Source organism: Cherax quadricarinatus, chromosome 3 (genome assembly GCF_038502225.1).
Source record: "Cherax quadricarinatus isolate ZL_2023a chromosome 3, ASM3850222v1, whole genome shotgun sequence".
Lineage (NCBI taxonomy): Eukaryota > Metazoa > Arthropoda > Malacostraca > Decapoda > Parastacidae > Cherax > Cherax quadricarinatus.
The window spans coordinates 74,735,167-74,756,620 of NC_091294.1; the positions used below are offsets into that span (position 1 = coordinate 74,735,167).

Here is a 21,454-nt window from a genome sequence, read left to right on the forward strand (position 1 = left end):
TTGAGGTGGTCAGTCCCTCAGTCTGGAGAAGAGCATTGTTCCGTAGTCTGAAACAATATGGAGTTGAAGTGACAGGATGGAGCCTTATATAGCGCCAGGAGGTGAGACGTAGGTCACTAGTAGAAGTAAGAACGCAGATGTTGGGAGGTCAGGTCCCTCTCAAATCCAGCCGTTCTCACTAGTAGAGGTTGTCGAAGTTGATTTCAGGTCTGTACCAAGATACCCTTGTGTTGCATAGTGTCTGACAGATTGAACATTACCTATGGTATAAAATACCGATTTTTGTTCAATCTGTCAGACACATATGCACACAATACTTGGTACAGACCTGAAATCAACTTCGACAACCTCTACTAGTGAGAACGGCTGGATTTGAGAGGGACCTGACCTCCCAACAACTTCTGCTAGTGACCTACGTCTCACCTCCTGGCGCTATATAAGGCTCCATCCTGTCACTTCAACTCCATATTGTTTCAGACTACGGAACAATGCTCTTCTCCAGACTGAGGGACTGACCACCTCAAAACTTTAAGGGTGATGGACTGATTACATCGTCTTCAAGTTCTTCTGCTTCTATCAACTTTTCTGTACTCGACTGAAGAAGCCTACTGTGTAGGCGAAACGTTTCGAAATAAAGATACCTAACTGTTGCATATGTGTCTTACCTAACAACACACAGTAGTGTTTGTTATCATGTAACACATAGTAGTGTTTGTTATGATGTAACACATAGTAGTGTTTGTTATCATGTAACACACAGTAGTTTTTTTATCATGTAACACATGGCAGTGATTGTTATCATGTAACATACAGTAGTGTTTGTTATCATGTAACACACAGTAGTGTTTTTTATCATGTAACACATAGTAGTGTTTGTTATCATGTAACACATAGTAGTGTTTGTTATCATGTAACACATGGTAGTGTTTGTTATCATGTAACATACAGTAGTGTTTGTTATCATGTAACACACAGTAGTGTTTGTTATCATGTAACACACAGTAGTGTTTGTTATCATGTAACACATAGTAGTGTTCATTATCATGTAACACATAGTAATGTTTGTTATCATGTAACACATAGTTGTGGTTGTTATCATGTAACACATAGTAGTGTTTGTTATCATGTAGTAGTGCTTGTTATCGTACAGTAGTTATCATGTAACATATACAAGTGTTATCATGTAACACATAGTAGTGTTTGTTATCATGTAACACATAGTAGTGTTTGTTATCATGTAACACATAGTAGTGTTTGTTATCATGTAACACATAGTAGTGTTATCATGTAACACACAGTAGTGTTTGTTATCATGTAACACATAGTAGTGTTATCATGTAACACACAGTAGTGTTTGTTATCATGTAACACATAGTAGTGTTATCATGTAACACATACTAGTGTTTGTTATCATGTAACACATAGTAGTGTTTGTTATCATGTAACACATAGTAGTGTTATCATGTAACACACAGTAGTGTTTGTTATCATGTAACACATAGTAATGTTATCATGTAACACACAGTAGTGTTTGTTATCATGTAACACATAGTAGTGTTTGTTATCATGTAACACATAGTAGTGTTTGTTATCATGTAACACATAGTAGTGTTTGTTATCATGTAACACATAGTGGTTGTTATCATGTAACACATAGTAGTGTTTGTTATCATGTAACACATAGTAGTGTTTGTTATCATGTAACACATAGTAGTGTTTGTTATCATGTAACACATAGTAGTGCTATCATGTAACACATAGTGGTGTTTGTTATGTAACACATAGTAGTGTTATCATGTAACACATAGTAGTGTTTGTTATCATGTAACACATAGTAGTGTTTGTTATCATGTAACACACAGTAGTGTTTGTTATCATGTAACACATAGTAGTGGTTGTTATCATGTAACACATAGTAGTGTTTGTTATCATGTAACACATAGTAGTGGTTGTTATCATGTAACACATAGTAGTGTTTGTTATCATGTAACACATAGTAGTGTTTGCTATCATGTAACACATAGTAGTGTTTGCTATCATGTAACACATAGTAGTGTTTGCTATCATGTAACACATAGTAGTGTTTGCTATCATGTAACACATAGTAGTGTTTGTTATCATGTAACACATAGTAGTGTTCATGCATAGTAGTGTTTGTCATGTAACACATAGTAGTGTTTGCTATCATGTAACACATATGTAGTGTTTGTTATCATGTAACACATAGTAGTGTTATCATGTTGTTATCATGTAACACATAGTAGTGTTTGTTATCATGTAACACATAGTAGTGTTTGTTATCATGTAACACATAGTAGTGTTTGTTATCATGTAACACACAGTAGTGTTTGTTATCATGTAACACATAGTAGTGTTTGTTATCATGTAACACACAGTAGTGTTTGTTATCATGTAACACACAGTAGTGTTTGCTATCATGTAACACATAGTAGTGTTTGTTATCATGTAACACATAGTAGTGTTATCATGTAACACATAGTAGTGTTTGCTATCATGTAACACATAGTAGTGTTTGTTATCATGTAACACACAGTAGTGTTTGTTATCATGTAACACACAGTAGTGTTTGTTATCATGTAACACATAGTAGTGTTTGTTATCATGTAACACATAGTAGTGTTTGTTATCATGTAACACACAGTAGTGTTTGTTATCATGTAACACATAGTAGTGTTTGTTATCATGTAACACACAGTAGTGTTTGTTATCATGTAACACACAGTAGTGTTTGCTATCATGTAACACATAGTAGTGTTTGTTATCATGTAACACATAGTAGTGTTTGCTATCATGTAACACATAGTAGTGTTTGCTATCATGTAACACATAGTAGTGTTTGTTATCATGTAACACACAGTAGTGTTTGTTATCATGTAACACACAGTAGTGTTTGTTATCATGTAACACATAGTAGTATTTGTTATCAAGTAACATACAGTAGTGTTGGTTATCATGAAACAGAGACGAGGGTACAACAATCATACCCGAGCAGCAGCTGGAGGTGGCGTCACTAGTGATGGGGGCCTACTAGCAAAGGCAAGTCATGCTCTACAGAGGTTAACAATGCAGCTGGGATGTAGAGGTTCATCAGCTCATGTCTGTGGGAAGCTTAAGCTCAAGAGATATGTTGTCTGGTATAACACAAACACATAGAAGTGTGTGTGTGTGTGTGTGTGTGTGTGTGTGTGTGTGTGCGTGTGTGTGTGTGTGTGTACTCACCTAGTTGTACTCACCTAGTTGAGGTTGCAGGGGTCGAGTCCAAGCTCCTGGCCCGCCTCTTCACTGGTCGCCACTAGGTCACTCTCCCTGAACCATGAGCTTTATCGTACCCCTGCTTAAAGCTATGTATGGATCCTGCCTCCACTACATCGTTTCCCAAACTATTCCACTTCCTGTCTACTCTGTGGCTGAAGAAATACTTCCTAACATCCCTTTGATTCATCTGTGTCTTCAGCTTCCAACTGTGTCCCCGTGTTGCTGTATCCAGTCTCTGGAATATCCTGTCTTTGTCCACCTTGTCAATTCCTCTCAGTATTTTGTAAGTCGTTATCATGTCCCCCCTATCTCTCCTGTCCTCCAGTGTCGTCAGGTTGATTTCCCTTAACCTCTCCTCATAGGACATACCTCTTAACTCTGGGACTAGTCTTGTTGCAAACCTTTGCACTTTCTCTAGTTTCTTTACATGCTTAACTAGGTGTGGGTTCCAAACTGGTGCCGCATACTCTAATATGGGCCTAACGTACACGGTGTACAGGGTCCTGAACGATTCCTTATTAAGATGTCGGAATGCTGTTCTGAGGTTTGCCAGGCGCCCATATGCTGCGGCAGTTATTTGGTTGATGTGCGCTTCAGGAGATGTGCCTGGTGTTATACTCACCCCAAGATCTTTTTCCTTGAGTGATGTTTGTAGTCTCTGGCCCCCTAGACTGTACTCCGTCTGCGGTCTTCTTTGCCCTTCCCCAATCCTCATGACTTTGCACTTGGTGGGATTGAACTCCAGGAGCCAGTTGCTGGACCAGGTCTGCAGCCTGTCCAGATCCCTTTGTAGTTCTGCCGGGTCTTCGATCGAATGAACTCTTCTCATCAACTTCACGTCATCTGCAAACAGGGACACCTCGGAGTTTATTCCTTCTGTCATGTCGTTCACAAATACCAGAAACAGCACTGGTTCTAGGACTGACCCCTGTGGGACCCCGCTGGTCACAGGTGCCCATTCTGACACCTCGCCACGTACCATTACTCGCTGCTGTCTTCCTGACAAGTATTCCCTGATCCATTGCAGTGCCTTCCCTGTTATCCCTGCTTGGTCCTCCAGTTTTTGCACTAATCTCTTGTGTGGTACCGTGTCAAAAGCCTTCTTGCAGTCCAAGAAAATGCAATCCACCCACCCCTGTCTCTCTTGTCTTACTGCTGTCACCATGTCATAGAACTCCAGTAGGTTTGTGACGCAGGATTTCCCGTCCCTGAAACCATGTTGGCTGCTGTTGATGAGATCATTCCTTTCTAGGTGTTCCACCACTCTTCTCCTGATAATCTTCTCCATGATTTTGCATACTATACATGTCAGTGACACTGGTCTGTAGTTTAATGCTTCATGTCTGTCTCCTTTTTTAAAGAATGGGACTACATTTGCTGTCTTCCATGCCTCAGGCAATCTCCCTGTTTCGATAGATGCATTGAATATTGTTGTTATGGGTACACATAGCGCCCCTGCTCCCTCTCTCAATACCCATGGGGAGATGTTATCTGGCCCCATTGCCTTTGAGGTATCTAGCTCACTCAGAAGCCTCTTCACTTCTTCCTCGGTTGTGTGCACTGTGTCCAGCACATGGTGGTGTGCCCCACCTCTCCGTCTTTCTGGAGCCCCTTCTGTCTCCTCTGTGAACACTTCTTTGAATCTCTTGTTGAGTTCCTCACATACTTCACGGTCATTTCTTGTTGTCTCTCCTCCTTCCTTCCTTAGCCTGATAACCTGGTCCTTGACTGTTGTTTTCCTCCTGATGTGGCTGTTCAACAGTTTCGGGTCAGATTTGACTTTCGCTGCTATGTCATTTTCATATTGTCTTTGGGCCTCCCTTCGTATCTGTGCATATTCGTTTCTGGCTCTACGACTGCTCTCCTTATTCTCCTGGGTCCTTTGCCTTCTATATTTCTTCCATTCCCTAGCACATTTGGTTTTTGTCTCCCTGCACCTTTGGGTAAACCATGTGCTCATCCCGGCTTTTTCATTATTCCTGTTTCCCTTGGGTACAAACCTCTCCTCAGCCTCCTTGCATTTTGTTGCTACATATTCCATCATCTCATTAACTGGCTTCCCTGCGAGTTCTCTGTCCCACTGAACCCCGTTCAGGAAGTTCCTCATTCCTGTGTAGTCCCCTTTCTTGTAGTTTGGCTTCATTCGTTCTGGTCTTCCTGCTTCTCCCTCCACTTGTAGCTCTACTGTGTATTCGAAGCTTAAAACCACATGGTCACTGGCCCCAAGGGGTCTTTCACATGTGATGTCCTCGATATCTGCACTACTCAAGGTGAATACTAAGTCCAGCCTTGCTGGTTCATCCTCTCCTCTCTCTCTTGTAGTGTCCCTTACGTGTTGGTACATGAAGTTTTCCAGTACCACCTCCATCATCTTAGCCCTCCATGTATCTTGGCTCCCATGCGGGTCCAAGTTCTCCCATTCGATCTCCTTGTGGTTAAAGTCACCCTTGATCAGGAGCTTTGCCCTGCATGCATGAGCTCTTCTGGCCACTGTAGCCAGTGTGTCAACCATCGCTCTATTGCTCTCGTCGTACTCTTGCCTTGGCTTCCTGCTGTTCTGTGGTGGGTTATACATCACTGCTATTACCACCTTGGGACCTCCAGAGTGAAGCGTTCCCGCTATGTAATCACTTTCTTCTCTGCTGTCTCCTCTCTCCAGCTCATCAAAATTCCAGCGATTTTTGATCAGCAATGCCACTCCTCCACCCCCCCTGTTCCCTCTGTCTTTCCTCAGGACTTGGTATCCCATTGGAAAGATGGCATCTGTTATCATACCTGTAAGCTTGGTTTCTGTGAGAGCTATGATGTCCGGTGATGCCTCTTTGACTCTTTCATGCCACTCCTCCCACTTACTTGTAATTCCATCAGCGTTTGTGTACCATACCTTCAGTTTCCTTTCCAACACTGTGGTTTGGGGGGCCTGTGAGGGTGGGAGACCTGGTAGCATACTGTGGGATTCTATAGCTCGGTGTTGGGTGGAGGCTGTGGGTATGGATTGTAGTGTGTGTTGGGATGGTGTGATAGGTTGTATGGTTCTGAGAATTGTTGTGTGTGTGCTTGCCCTTGCTGTTCTGTTCTGCTCTGACTAACCTCTGCTGGTTCCATCCTTGTCTCTTTTCCTAGCTCCTTTCGCTTTTTTGTCCTCTCCCTCAGCTGCTGTCGTTCTGATTGTGTTCTGTCTCTGTCTAGGAACACCTTCTTGTACTCTTCCGTGTGTGTGTGTGTGTGTGTGTGTGTGTGTGTGTGTGTGTGTTTGTGTGTGTGTGTGTGCGTGTGTGTGTGTGTGTGTGTGTGTGTGTGTGTGTGAGTGTGTGTTGATCTACTGCAACAAGTCTCCTTCTTACCTCATATTACTTATACTTAATATTTGTTATTATTATTATTATTATTATTATTATTATTATTATTATTATTATTATTATTATTATTATTATTATTATTATTATTAATTTTCTTTTTATTAACTTTATTATTAATATTATTATTAAAAAATTAATTATTATATTAATATGAATAGTATCATTATTACTATTAATTTCATTACATATATATTTTATTAACATTCAGAGTGAATCGCTAACTAGTAAGGGTACTGCGAGGGTCAGATCCAGTTCCTCGCATCAGAAGCTCCCACCACAGTCCTTCAGCTAGATGAGGTCAGAACACAGACTCTGTGCCTCAACACAGACTCTGTGCCTCAACACAGAGTCTGTGCCTCAACACAAACTCTGTGCCTCAACACAGACTCTGTGCCTCAACACAGACTCTGTTCCTCAACACAGACTCTGTGCCTCAACACAGACTCTGTGCCTCAACACAGACTCTGTGCCTCAACACAGACTCTGTGCCTCAACACAGACTCTGTTCCTCAACACAGACTCTGTGCCTCAACACAGACTCTGTGCCTCAACACAGACTCTGTGCCTCAACACAGACTCTGTGCCTCAACACAGACTCTGTGCCTCAACACAGACTCTGTGCCTCAACACAGACTCTGTGCCTCAACACAGACTCTGTGCCTCAACACAGACTCTGTGCCTCAACACAGACTCTGTGCCTCAACACAGACTCTGTGCCTCAACACAGACTCTGTGCCTCAACACAGACTCTGTGCCTCAACACAGACATCAAAGACTACTGAAGGAAGGAGAAAAAAATTTAAGGCAAAAATCTCTGTCTCTGAAAATATTATTTTTTTGTAGTTAATTTTTTGATAATTTATGTTTTTTTAGTAAGATTATTTAGTGTAAGTTTATAAGGATGGATGGAATATATATATATATATATATATATATATATATATATATATATATATATATATATATATATATATATATATATATATATATATATATATATATATATATATACATATATATATATATATATATATATATATATATATATATATATATATATATATATATATATATATATATATATATATATATATATATATATATATATATGTTTGGAGAATGTATTTTGTCTTTAAATATAACATACACTGTACTTTCCACTTCCAGGACTCAAGTCCAGCTAACCAGTTTCCGTGAATCCCATCATAAAATACTACCCTGCTCACACTCCAACAGCTCGTCATATCCCAAAAACCATTCGTCTCCATTCACTCCTATCTAACACGCTCACGCAAGTATGCGTGAGCGTGTTAGATAGGAGGAACTCTTTTCGTTTTGATGGTATTGCTCTGTGAGCATCTAGGAATATTAGGGTAATTAAGACGATAATGGACACCGTAAGTGTCCTGAGGGGAGGTAAACGAGGGAAAAGGAGTTAGAGATGAGGCCACACTAGAGGGGAAGTGAAGTTAAATGTCTAATAAACGAAATGGGGGAGAAGGAGAAAGAATGACAGAAGGAAGGAAGAAAGGAAGAGGGAGAGCGTATGTGGAGCAGATAGATGTTGAGAGTTCACTCTGGGGATATTTACCTAGAAAAAGCTATTAATATGTATCTAGAGTAGCGGTTTTCTTATATTATCTAGATGTATTACACGAGTATAGAAAAGTAGAAGCCTCTTCTGTTATTGTCCACTTCCTTTGGCCACTACAGGAATGAAAACAGGGAGAGTGTTTTAAATCGAGCTTATATAGGTAACAGTTCTTAGCATGTAAATATATTAAGGATCCTTTAACTTAACCTCGTGAAACCCTATGTAAAGAGAGAGAGAGAGAGAGAGAGAGAGAGAGAGAGAGAGAGAGAGAGAGAGAGAGAGAGAGAGAGAGAGAGAGAGAGAGAGAGAGAGAGAGAGAGAGAGAGAGAGAGAGCATCACCACATTGGATGGGAGGCAGGCAGTCAGGATAGCATTAAGAATATCAACTGAAGGATTTACTCGTCTCAAGGAGAGGGGAGGAAGGATTGTGGCACTCTTTGTCACTTTATTGTGTTAGCACTACTGCTGGCACTACTGTTGGTACTCCTGTTGGTACTATTGGTGTAGTTACGTTGACAATACTAGTGTTGTGTTGTACTGGCAATACTGTTGCTGTGTAGGCACCACTGGTGTTGTGTTGGCATTACTGGTATTGTGCTGGTATCACTGGTATTATGTTGGCACTACTCGTGTTGTGTTGGCACTACTGTTGGTACTGCTCTTGGTACCGTTGGTGTAGTTATGTTGACATTACTTGTGCTGTGTTGTGTTGGCAATACTGTTGCTGTGTAGGCACCACTGGTATTGTGTTGACACTACTGGTGTTGTGTGTTGGCACTACTGCTGCTGTGTAGGCACTATTGGTGTTGTGTTGGCACCACTGGTGTTGAGTTGGCACTATTGGTGTTGTGTTGGCACTACTGGTGTTGTGTTGCCACTACTGGTGTTGTGTTGGCACTACTGGTGTTGTGTTGTGTTGGCACTACTGGTGATGTGTTGGCACCACTGATGTTTATTGTCATTACTGGTGTTCTGCTGGTATCACTTGTATTATGCTGGCACTACTGGTGTTGTGTTAGCACTACTGTTGTTGTCTTGGCACTATTGGTGTTGTGTTGGCACTACTGTGTTGTGGTCGTACTATTGGTGTTGTGTTGTCACTACTGTGTTGTGGTGGAACTATTGGTGTAATGTTGGCACTACTGTGTTGAGGTGGCACTAATGGTATTGTGTTGGCACTACTGGTGTTGTGTTGGCACTATTGGTGTTGTGTTGGCACTGGTGTGTTGTGGTGGCACTACTGGTGTTGCATTGGCACTACTGGTGTTGTGTTGACACTACTGGTGTTTTATTGGCACTACTGGGGTTGTGTTGGCACTACTGGTGATGTGTTGGCACTACTGGTGTTATGTTGGAACTACTGGTGTTGTGTTGGGACTGCTGGTGTTGTGTTGGCACTACTGGTGATGTGTTGGAACTACTGGTATTGTTTTGGCACTACTGGTGTTGTTCTGGCACTACTGGTGTTGTGTAGGTACTATTGGTGTTGTGTTGGCACTACTGGTGTTGTGTAGGTACTATTGGTGTTGTGTTGGCACTACTAGTGTTGCGCTGGCACTACTGGTGTGTTGGCACTACTGGTGCGCTAGCACTACTGGTGTTGTGTTGGCACTACTGGTGTTGTGTTGGCACTACTGGTGCTGTGTTGGCACTACTGGCGTTGTGTTGGAACTACTGGTGCTGTGTTGGAACTACTGGTGCTGTGTTCGCACTACTGGTGTTGTGTTGGGACTACTGGTGTTGTGTTGGCACTACTAGTGTTGTGTTGGTACTACTGGTGTTGTGTTGGCACTATTGGTTTTTTGTTGGTACCATTGGTGTTGTGTTGGCACTACTGGTGTTGTGTTGGCACTACTAGTGTGTTGGCACTATTGGAGTGTTGGCACTACTGGTGTTGTGTTGGCACTACTGGTGTTGTGTTGTGACTACTGGTGTTGTGTTGCACTACTGGTGTTGTGTTGGCACTACTGGTGTTGTGTTGGCACTACTGGTGTTGTGTTGGCACTACTGGTGTTGTGTTGGCACTACTGGTGTTGTGTTGGCACTACTGGTGTTGTGTTGGCACTACTAGTGTTGTGTTGGTACTACTGGTGTTGTGTTGACACTATTGGTTTTGTGTTGGTACTCTTGGTGTTGTGTTGTCACTACTGGTGTGTTGGCACTACTGGTGTGTTGGCACCACTGGTGTTGTGTTGGCACTACTGGTGTTGTGTTGGCACTACTGATGCTGTGTTGGCACTACTAGTGTTGTGTTGGAACTACTGGTGTTGTGTTGGCACTACTGGTGTTGTGTTGGCACTACTGGTGTTGTGTTGGCACTACTGATGCTGTGTTGGCACTACTAGTGTTGTGTTGGAACTACTGGTGTTGTGTTGGCACTACTAGTGTTGTGTTGGCACTACTGGTGTTGTGTTGGCACTACTGGTGTTGTGTTGGCACTACTGGTGTTGTGTTGGCACTACTGGTGTTGTGTTGGCACTACTGGTGTTGTGTTGGCACTACTGGTGTTGTGTTGGCACTACTGGTGTTGTGTTGGTACTACTGTAAAATATATCATCACATTTCTGGTTATTGATGCTGTTGTAAGCTGCATCATTCCTGACCTCTGACCCCTGACATCTATGTCTGATGTGTGAACCCTGACGTCTGTGTCTGACGTCTGACGTTTGACCCCCTGACTTACGACCTTCTGGGGTCCACCCTCCCTCTCCTCCATTGAAAGTCCTACGTTGAATGATACATATTGCTTGTTTGTTGATACCATTTGTTGCAATGTGTTATAAACTCATGACTTAATGTAAGAAAACGATATATTATGACATATAAGAATACTTTCTCGCTCACTCTTGTTTTTTATGTATTCTCTCTCTCTCTCTCTCTCTCTCTCTCTCTCTCTCTCTCTCTCTCTCTCTCTCTCTCTCTCTCTCTCTCTCTCTCTCTCTCTCTCTCTCTCTCTCTCTCTCTCGTCTACACACACACACACACGCGTAACTCGACCCCTGCAACCACAACTAGGTGAGTACACACACACACACATACACCCACGTACACCCACACGAAGACACACACACACTCCCACACAACCACAAACACACACACACACACACACACACACACGCAAGAAGGCCTTCGACACAGTTCCTCACAAGAGGTTACTGCAAAAGCTAGAGGATCAGGCACACATAACAGGAAAGGCACTGCAATGGGTCAGAGAATACATGACAGGGAGGCAACAACGAGTCATGGTAGGTGACGAGGTGTCAGAGTTTGCGCCTGTGACAAGCGAGGTTCCACAGGGGTCAGTCCTAGGACCTTTGCTGTTCTTGGTATATGTGAACGATATAACGGAAGGGATAGACCCAGAAGTGTCCTTGTTTGCAGATGATGTGAAGCTAATGAGAAGAATCAAATCGGATGAGGATCAGGCAGGACTACAAAGAGACCTGGACAGGCTACAAGCCTGGTCCAGCAACTGGCTCCTTGAGTTTAACCCTGCCAAATGCAAAGTCATGAAGATTGGGGAAGGGCAAAGAAGATCGCAGACACAATATAGTTTAGATGGCCAAAGACTGCAAACCTCACTCAAGGAAAAAGATCTGGGGGTGAGTGTAACACCGAGCATATCTCCTGAGGCGCACATCAATCAGATAACTGCTGCAGCATACGGGCGCCTGGCAAACCTACGGATAGCGTTCCGATACCTCAGAAAGGATTCGTTCAAGACTCTGTATACCATTTACGTCAGGCCCATACAGGAGTATGCAGCACCAGTTTGGAATCTACACCTAGTCAAGCACGTCAAGAAATTAGAGAAAGTCCAAACGTTTGCAACAAGACTAGTCCCAGAGCTACGGGGATTGTCCTACGAAGAAAGGTTGAGGGAAATCGGCCTGACGACACTGGAGGACAGGAGGGTCAGGAGAGACAGGATAACGACATATAAAATACTGCGCGGAATAGACAAGGTGGACAAAGACGGGATGTTCCAGAGAAGGGACACAGACACAAGAGGTCACAATTGGAAGTTGAAGACTCAGATGAATCAAAGGGATGTTAGGAAGTATTTCCTCAGTCATAGAGTAGTCAGGCCGTGGAATAGCCTAGAAAGTGACGTAGTGGAGGCGGGAACCATACATAGTTTTAAGGCGAGGTATGATAGAGCTCATGGGGCAGGGAGAGAGAGGACCTAGTAGCTCTCAGCGAAGAGGCGGGGTCAGGAGCTATGACTCGACCCCTGGAACCACAAATAGGTGAATACAAATAGGTGAGCACACACACACACACACACACACACACACACACACACACACACACACACACACACACACACACACACGCATACACACATCTCTTGAAACTGGGCACCTACCTGAGGTATGGAAGACGGCAAATGTATTTCCCATATTTAAAAAAGGAGACAGAAAAGACTCACTAAATTATAGACATGTGTCACTGACGTGTATAGTATGCAAAGCAATGGAGAAGATTATCAGGAGGAGAGTGGTGGAGCACCTGGAACGGAACAAGAGTATAAACGCCATCAGCACGGATTCATGGAAGGTAAATCCTGTGTCACAAACCTACTGGAGTTTTATGATAAAGTAACAGAAGACACGAGAGAGAGGGGTGGATTGATTGCATCTTCCTGGACTGCAAGAAGGTCTTCCACACAGTTCTTCACAGGAAATTGGTGCAGAAGCTAGAGGATCAGGCGCGTATAACAGGAAGGGAACTGCAATGGATCAGAGAATACCTGACAGGGAGGCAACAACGAGTCTTGGTACGTGATGAGGTATCACAGAGGGCACCTGTTAACAATGTGGCGAGCGGGATCCCACAGGGACCCCGCTCGTCACAATGCTATTTCTGGTATATGTGAATGACATGATGGAAGGGTTAGACTCAGAAGTGTCCCTGTTCGCAGATGATGTGAAGTTAATGAGGATCAGGTAGGACTTCAAAGAGAACTGGACAGGCTGCACATCTGATCCAGCAACTGGCTTCTCTAATTTAACCCCGCCAAATGCAAAGTCATGAAGATCGGGGAAGGGCAAAGAAGACCAAAGTCGGAGTATAGGCTAGGAGGCCGATGTCTGTAAACCTCGCTCAAGGAGAAAGATCTTGGGGTGAGTATAACACCGAGCACGTATCTGGAAACACACATCAACCAGATAACTGCTGCAGCATATGGGCGCCTGGCAAACCTGAGAATAGCTTTCCGATACCTTGGTAAGGAATCGTACAAGACACTATACACCGTGTACTTCAGGCCCATATTGGAGTATGCAGCACCTGTTTGGAACCCACACTTGATCAAGCAAGTCAAAGAAATTAGAGAAGGTGCAAAGGTTTGCGACAAGGTAAGTTCCAGAGCTAAGGGAAATGTCCTACGAAGAAAAGTTAAGGGAAATCGGCCTGACGACATTGGAGGACAGGAGTTTTAGGGTAGACATGATAACAACATACAAAATACTGCGTGGAATAGACAAGGTGGACAGGGACAGGATATTCCAGAGATGGGACACAGAAACAAGGGGACACAATTGGAAGTTGAAAACCCAGATGAATCAAAGAGATGTTAGGAAGTATTTCTTCAGTCACAGAGTAGTCAGGAAGTGGAATAGCCTAGCAAGTGAGGTAGTGGAGGTAGGAACCATACATAGCTTTAAGATGAGGTATGATGAAGCTCATGGAGCAGGGAGAGAGAGGACCTAGTAGCACTCGGTGAAGATGCGGGGTCAGGAGCTGAGTCTCGACCCCTGCAACCACAATTAGATGAGTACAATTAGGTGAGCACACACACACACACACACACACACACACACACACACACACACACACACACACACACACACACACACACACACACACACACACACACACACACACACACATACACACACACACAACAGGCCTAGTGTCTAATCGACATGTGCCTAGGACAAAATGGTAACTACCACACACACACACACCACACACACACACACACACACACACACACACACACACACACACACACACACACACACACACACACACACACACATACACACACACACAACAGGCCTAGTGTCTAATCGACATGTGCCTAGGACAAAATGGTAACTAACACACACACACACACACACACACACACACACACACACACACACACACACACACACACACACACACACACACACACATACACACACACACAACAGGCCTAGTGTCTAATCGACATGTGCCTAGGACAAAATGGTAACTAACTAACACACACACACACACACACACACACACACACACACACACACACTATCGCACATTCATGCACATACCCATATACATAAACATACCCATACACTCTTGATTTATATGCACATACTTATATAAGCCGACTGTAAATACTTACACTAGTACAAACAGATATGTATACACACCTGTACACATACGAATAAACCAAATATACTAACATCTCTACAAAGGAATCATGAATACACACACACACACACACACACACACACACACACACACACACACACACACACACACACACACCAAAACATGCTAAGTCAACTCACTGTCAGTATGAAAGGAATAGTGTTGATCAGCTCCAGAAGGAAGTGGAACGACCTAAGAGTCTGCCATATGTTGCCCTGGAGGAGGAAAAACACAAATATTAATACGTCTTCCTTATTTTCGGTTCATCCAGTTTCTTAAACAGACGCTGGATGAACCCACGACTCTGTTCTTATTTTAAAAGAATTACGTTAACATGCAATGGATGAAATAAGTCACTTTGTCTGGCTTTTTTGGGGAGATTATCTAAGGGAATCTACACATACGCTGCTATGTATGATCATTTATGTAACTGTAAATATGTGTCTCTGTATCCGATTTATCTAGCCTGATCCATGGTGTTATTTCTGCATCCGAACAGACACTGGGTACACCCATGGTGTCATTCTCAATAGTCAAGACGAAATCTAGAAACACAGGAGCCTGGAGGATCTAGACACATGTTAAAGTAAAAGGACACAAGTGCAACTAATTTGACATTTTATTGTGGCAACGTTTCGCTCTCCAGGAGCTTTATCAAGCCGTTACAAACAATACATGGACACAGAGGGTATATATAGGCTCAGAGTGAGGTGCAATACTAGTGGTAGTAGTAGTAGGAGTAGTAGAGACAAAAGTTGTAGTGGTAGTAGTAATACAATATGGTAGAGCAATTAATTCGTACATGAGTAAAAGGATATAAAAGCTATTACTTGGGTAACATAAAAATAGGTTGGACAAATATAGACTGGATAGAGGCAGCTTGTTTCAGTGTTCACTCTCTGTGCTTTGTGTAGTATAACAGGAGAGACTATGTGATGGCAGGGTTTACTGTTTTCAGGAGGATTCTTGCTAAGACTTCAGAGATGGTGAAGCTGCCGTTGTTTTGTTTAATTGTATTCGAAACAGCGATCAGTGCTGATTCGAGGCACTTGCGTCTGCGGAAATTAGTTTCTTTGATCACTAATTGGGCGTCTCTGAATTTCATGAGATGATTGGTGGAATTTCGGTGTTGTACACAGGCGTTGTTATTTTTACATTTGTTAAGCCTATACGTAAAGAATCTTAGTTGTACAGTAATACAGTCATATGATCAAGGTCACCACAGGCACTATCTTTACTTTGAATATTTTGTTTTTAATCACGTTGAGCAAAACACTGTGTTTAATGGAACAATATCTTTAATCTTTAATCTCCATGCTATCTTTGATCTTTATATTTTCGTTTAATAGAGCACAAGAAGAAGAAGAAGAAGAAGAAGAAGAAGAAGAAGAAGAAGAAGAAGAAGAAGAAGAAGAAGAAGAAGAAGAAAAAGAAGAAGAAGAAGAAGAAGAAGAAGAAGAAGAAGAAGAAGAACAACAACAACAACAACAACAAGGAAAATCAGTACACCGTTAAGGTTTAGTTTGCTACACCTGTAATTACGTAGAATTACGTATTTCGTTTTGATAACACTTCGTCTATAATTACAATATGAGCAAGGGAGGTCTTATTGGATAATTATGGTATTTATGCTGCCAGTAATTTTAGGTGTGGGAGCCACTTGTTGGTTGTTCTCTGAGGTAATACTTGCTAACAACACTTACCACACTTTACAAAACTGACGAGAATTGAGAGTGACAACAGTTGGTGATAATACAATGGTGTTGGGGTAATATTTCCATGCGTTCTAATCTGTTTTATATCAATGTGGCAAACTTTTTTTTTAACACAGATGAGGTTTATAGCCAAGTAAGGGTGACCCTAAGAGGGAAATAGATTTACCATCACTCATTTCCAAGTTATCTCTCTAGAGGTGCATGGACATCATAGCTCAAATTATCTTCCGATTCGCAATATCTCCCATCACTGAGAATGACGCCACTGTATGTGCAGACTCCAAGACGCAAGTCTATCTTATGAGTTTTCCTTTAGTTCCTTCAGTGATGTGTTTGCTCACACTCCAACAGCGCTTCAAATCCCCAAAACTACTTGTCTCCACTCTAACACACTCACACATGCCTCTAAAATGAATAAGTCCCTACCATTAAGCTTCCTTCACAACCCTCCTTCCAACATATCCTGTGTTGCCTCCAGCACCTTCATCCACCCACACACGATCTATACACCTTGTTGACATAGGTCTCCATACAACAAAATTTCGAGTATTAAACGGGAAGTGTATCCCTGACTTTAGTGTCTAGGTAACTTGTAGAAGTGGTCGATATACCTTCATGCTGCGACACTAACTTTATCAACGTGTAATACTGTTATTTACACTAAACTCATCACACACAATTCCTAAGTAATGCCTTGGATGATCTGAAAAAAGCCAGGCTTAAAACCTTAGTGCTAGATAAAGTATCAAAACATGGCTTTTTACATTCTTCGACGTCAGCTCAACACAATACAGGAATCTAACTTTAATTCTGAGGCAAAGATATTTTCACTCTAAATTATATTGTATACATTATTAAAATATTCATCTTGTTACGCGTCGTAATGTTTTTTTGATCTACATGTTTTAAAACCGAATTTACTGAATCTTCGTAATATTCATGGACGCGTGAATTTTTTTTAGTGCATTTGTGAAAGCATATTTTTTAGTGCATTTGGGAAAGAATATTTTTTAGTGCATTTGGGAAAGAATATTTTTTAGTGCATTTGGGAAAGCATATTTTTTAGTGCATTTGTGAAAGCATATTTTTTAGTGCATTTGGGAAAGAATATTTTTTAGTGCATTTGGGAAAGAATATTTTTTAGTGCATTTGTGAAAGCATATTTTTTAGTGCATTTGGGAAAGAATATTTTTTAGTGCATTTGTGAAAGCATATTTTTTAGTGCATTTGGGAAAGAATATTTTTTAGTGCATTTGGGAAAGCATATTTAATGAATTGTGTTCAGTTTGCGTTTTATGTTTATCAATAAGTTTTTAATTTTTGCTGATTATTTTACAATTGGCTTTCAAAAATAATTAATTATCCAGCTCTTACATAAGTTGTTTCTGACTTACCTCGTAATACTACAATTATTTTTTTAGGTCGTGTGCTGAGTGTGCAGTGGTTTCACAGTTTTGTGTAAAGTATAAACAGTTTACTAGAAACAGTATATATGCTTAGAAAAACAACAATATGAACTAGTAAGAGAGGCAATATGTAATCCCCTTATAACTTAAACTATCAGGTGAACTTCAGGCAGGCAGAAAGTATTCACCTTATAACTTAGGTAAGCCAGCAGAAGGACTTCAGGCAGGCAGAAAGTATTCACCTTATAACTTAGGTAAGCCAGCAGAAGGACTTCAGGCAGGCAGAAAGTATTCACCTTATAACTTAGGTAAGCCAGCAGAAGGACTTCAGGCAGGTAGAAAGTATTCACCTTATAACTTAGGTAAGCCAGCAGGAGGGCTTCAGGCAGGTAGAAAGTATTCACCTTATAACTTAGGTAAGCCAGCAGGAGGGCTTCAGGCAGGCAGAAAGTATACACCTTATAACTTAGGTAAGCCAGCAAAAGGACTTCAGGCAGGCAGAAAGTATTCACCTTATAACTTAGGTAAGCCAGCATGAGGGCTTCAGGCAGGCAGAAAGTATACACCTTATAACTTAGGTAAGCCAGCAAAAGGACTTCAGGCAGGCAGAAAGTATTCACCTTATAACTTAGGTAAGCCAGCAGGAGGGCTTCAGGCAGGCAGAAAGTATACACCTTATAACTTAGGTAAGCCAGCGAAAGGACTTCAGGCAGGCAGAAAGTATTCACCTTATAACTTAGGTAAGCCAGCAGAAGGACTTCAGGCAGGTAGAAAGTATACACCTTATAACTTAGGTAAGCCAGCAGGAGGGCTTCAGGCAGGCAGAAAGTATACACCTTATAACTTAGGTAAGCCAGCAGGAGGGCTTCAGGCAGGCAGAAAGTATTCACCTTATAACTTAGGTAAGCCAGCAGGAGGGCTTCAGGCAGGCAGAAAGTATACACTTTATAACTTAGGTAAGCCAGCAGAAGGACTTCAGGCAGGTAGAAAGTATTCATCTTATAACTTAGGTAAACCAGCAGAAGGACTTTAGGCAGGCAGAAAGTATCCACCTTATAACTTAGATAAGCCAGCAGGAGGGCTTCAGGCAGGCAGAAAATATACACCTTATAACTTAGGTAAGTCAGTAGAAGGACTTCAGGCAGACAGAAAGTATTCACCTTATAACTTAGATAAGTCGGCAAGAGGACTTCAGTGAGACAGAAAGTACTCACCTTATAACTTAAGTAAGCCAACAGTAGAGCCTCGGAGAGAGACACAAGAGCCACAGCCACCTGGATGGCCCAGAGAGGCAGAGTCCTGTTGACCCATAGCACCGCTTGCCAGTTGATGATTGGCTTTTCTTGGAACTGTTCATCTGTCTTGTTCCCGTACTCCAGGAAGAACGTCACCGCCTCCGTGCTTTCCTGGCACTCATAGCTGTCAAGGCGAGAGATAGAGAAATATAGTCAGAGCTACGAGAGAGGAGGTTATGCAGTGTTAGTGTTATAGCTGTCAAGGCGAGAGATAGAGAAATATAGTCAGAGCTACGAGAGAGAGGAGGTTATGCAGTGTTATAGCTGGCAAGGCGAGAGATAGAGAAATATAGTCAGAGCTACGAGAGAGGAGGTTATGCAGTGTTAGTGTTATAGCTGTCAAGGCGAGAGATAGAGAAATATAGTCAGAGCTACGAGAGAGAGGAGGTTATGCAGTGTTATAGCTAACAAAGCGAGAGATATAGAAATGTGATTTATTATTATTATTATTATCAACATCATCATTGTCAATTTAAATACTAAACCCAGAAAGGTCATATAGTGCCTTAAAGAGGGATGTGAGAAAGTAGGAACGTGTGACGAGCAGGAATGTGTGAAAGTTGGAGTTAGTGGAGGTAGGGAGAGAGAGAGCAAGAGTAACACTGAAATGACAGCTGATGCAATAAGTTAGTATCCGTTAAAACGTTTAAGAGTCTACGTCAGACGTGGGTCTTTCAGCGAGGAGGTCAGTTAGAGTGTCTTGAGGCCACGGAGACTTCCAAAGTGAAAAAGGGAAATATCGCGAGAGGTATGAAAGTTGAAGTTATATCGCATTAGAGGTTTTCTCAGGTTTTGTGGCTGCAAAAAAAAGCTCTAGAGTACTAAAAAGAGCTTCAGACAACGTTTCGCTCAAAGGTGAGCTTTCCAAGCCTGAAAAAAGAGCTTTCCTTTATCCTTCTTGTTAGTATTTTGCCTTCCAGAACGAAGTGGCAAATTGAATAACATTCACAATTCGGTGGGTGGAACAGTAAACATCTAACCAACAAATTTAAGAGGCAAATCAGATGACGTTTCTGTCCATCCTCACAGTTATCATCAACAGTTACTGTCCATCCTCCTATTATCATCACGAGTTTTTATCCATACTTATTATCAACATCAGTTTCTGTCCATTCTCACTATCAACATCATTTTCCTTTCAGTCTCATCAGTATCATTCTGATTACCCGATTTATTGATTTATTTTACTTCTTCCAGAGTTTCGGTTTATAACTTGAAATCACCATATCCAATTAGTTAAAATTTTCCCCACTGATGTACTGTAACTAGAAAAAGGATCATGCAGCTACTGACATATGCAGGAAACTTCTGGTCAGTGTTATGTGGACAATTCCTGGTTGAGGCTTTAGTGCGGTAACTTGAAAAAGCCTCTTCTGACTGCCTTCAAATTTCCAACACTAATGTAGCCTACTTAAAAGAAAGTTGATTCTTAATGGAGTGTGTAGAAGCCAATTCGCCAGTTTTTTTCAGCCGTATGGTATTATTTCCACGAACTATTTCGAATAAGCGTAATCTGAACGGAAGAGGAACACTACAGGAGAGCTAAGGATCCACAAGGGGTAATGTTGAACAGTTTTGCAAGAGCCAAGTGTATGAACATTTATAGAAACTTCAGTGGCTTATATTTTTTTTGAATGTGCCCGAGCCAATATTATATCATTGTATTTTAGGATTAGATGGAGCTGCATCCTATTTTGATAATTTACTAGTTATTGCTGACTCCTGGGACGAACATGTGCAATGCTTAGACAGTTATTTTATTTACATTTGGAAAATCATCGATTATTTTTTGGGGGTCACGTAGCTGGACAGAGTAAACTGACGCCTAGAAACACCAATGTTCAGTTTATTCCTACATTTTACACCATCCCATGAAAGAAAAAACACTCCAGAGAGTTTACGGTATGGTAGGATTTTACCGGCAATTCTGCCATAATTACTCTGATGTTGCAGCCTCATTAGCTTCCCGTACCAGTTAATTACATTTGGCCGGCTTGTTGTCACGAAGCTTTTACAGGGATAAAGAGGCTATTGTTTACGGATTATGTTTTCATGTTGCTTATGTCTGTGAAAGACCTGGCCAGTGATGGAGAAATTGGTACAGAATTATGGTGTCCTTCACACGTTGATATTCTTCTCAACAGAGCTGGTAGCAGTGATAACAGTTGCAACAATACTGTTATAAAATAAACAAGAGAAAGCAGTGTGAGATAGAGAAAGGAGTTACACGAGAGGACTGAAGTAGAGGGTTGAAGGAGAGGACTGAAGAAGTGAATTGAAGCAGACGGTTGAAGATAGGGCTTCAAGTTGAAGGTTGACGAAGAGGGTTGAAACACAGGGTTGAAGTAGAGGGGCTGGAAAACTTACCAGTTAGCACGGACTGGGTCA

At 41.8% G+C, this 21,454-nt stretch overlaps 1 protein-coding gene across 4 annotated transcripts in view; it reads right to left on the reverse strand.

The window, feature by feature from the left end:
* SLO2 (slowpoke 2) overlaps positions 1–14,841 on the reverse strand; it is a gene marked incomplete at its 3' end in the record, with an annotated part of 260,978 nt that extends 246,137 nt beyond the window's left edge. For all 4 annotated transcript variants that reach the window (XM_070092471.1, XM_070092465.1, XM_070092460.1 and 1 more), the window contains 1 exon segment: positions 14,791–14,841.
* Positions 14,842–21,454: the final 6,613 nt, after the last annotated feature.